Source organism: Cyprinodon variegatus, unplaced genomic scaffold (genome assembly GCF_000732505.1).
Source record: "Cyprinodon variegatus isolate N-32 unplaced genomic scaffold, C_variegatus-1.0 Scaffold374, whole genome shotgun sequence".
Taxonomy (NCBI): Eukaryota; Metazoa; Chordata; class Actinopteri; order Cyprinodontiformes; family Cyprinodontidae; genus Cyprinodon; species Cyprinodon variegatus.
This window is the reverse complement of record NW_015150827.1, coordinates 253,122-254,770: the sequence shown is the minus strand read 5'-3', so window position 1 is coordinate 254,770 and position 1,649 is coordinate 253,122.

The following is a 1,649-nucleotide window of genomic DNA, read 5'->3' as shown; positions in this document are numbered from 1 at the left end:
AGTGAAACGTCATCAAAATCTGCCTCCTCATCTGTTGAGTCATCTGACAGCCTGTCTTTACCTGTCTCACTCAGTGGTGACAGACCTGGTTCCTCACCGTCTAAGTCACATATAGACGGTTCCCTTTCATATTCGTCCCTTTCTGGAGATATTTCAAGTGAAACGTCATCAAAATCTGCCTCCTCATCTGTTGAGTCATCTGACAGCCTGTCTTTACCTGTCACACTCAGTGGTGACAGACATGGTTCCTCACCGTCTATGTCACATATAGACGGTTCCCTTTCATATTCGTCCCTTTCTGGAGATATTTCAAGTGAAACGTCATCAAAATCTGCCTCCCCATCTGATGTGTCCTCTGATTGCTTTCCTTGGTGTGTCTCACTCACTGGTGACAGACTTGGTTCCTCATCGCCTATGTCAGACATCTTATATCTGGACTCTTGTTTCTTGGTTTTTTGCTCAGCAGTTATCGGTTTTCTTTCGTATTCATCCGTATCGGAAAGCAAGTCAATTGAAATGTCATCGAAATCTGCCTCCTCATCTGTTGAGTCATCTGACAGCCTGTCTTTACCTGTCTCACTCACTGGTGACATACCTGCGTCCTCGCTGTCTATGTCACACATCTTATATAGTGACTCTGAAAATTCTTGTTTCTTAGTTTGTTGGTCAGCAGTTATGGGTTCCCTTTCATATTCATCCATTTCTGAAGGTAATGTAAGTGAAACGTCATTTAAATCATCCTCCTCATCTGATGTGTCCGTTTCTGAAGGCCTGTGACTTAAAATGTCATCAAAATTTATTTCCTCATCTACTGTGTCCTCTGTTTGCCTTTCTTGACATGTCTCACTCACAGGTAAAAGACCTGATTCCTCACAATCCATGTCACACATTTTATCTAGTGACTCTGAAAATTCTTGTTTCTTAGTTTGCTGATCAGCAGTTATTGGTTTCACTTCTTTTTCCACATCAGGGTGCATTGTTTCAGACAAACCCTTTTCAAGATGTTCGTTCAGTCTCCTGTGTTTTTGAATATTTCTCCTAAACTCTTGTCTTACGTGAGAGAAAACCCCATTCTTACCTCGGGAAGTCATTTTGAGATTTTCCTTGCACTTTAAAACCAAAAAAGCTCTGAGCAAAAATATACCAACCTCACTGATAAGATGTCTCAGCTGAAATGACTCAGAGATTCTATAGGATAGGATTCTAAGGAAATGGAATGTATGACATCATCAGTGCCGTTATGCCCCGCCCACTAATGATGTCATCAGGCTTTGACGGCCTGATGACATCATTAGTGGGCGGGGCCTGTTGAAGTTTTTTTTTTTTTTTATCTATCATTCTCGATATTCTGGATATTTAAAGGATTTTCTTTAACATTATCAGATAGGGATATACAGTGGAACAAGCAGTTACTTCCTAAACCAGAGGGTGGTGACTATCGACAGATTTAGCGTTGGACTCAAAAAGCCTGGAGGTGTTATCTTAAAATACAATACAAAAACACAACAAAAGGAATGTTGTTTTTTTTTTTTTTTCCCACTTGATCAGTGTATATCTATATATATTTTTTAAGAATGAGAAGATTGATTTGGCTCTAAAATGCTTTTTTATTCTCAGAATGTTATGGTTAGTTTCTAGAAACCACAATC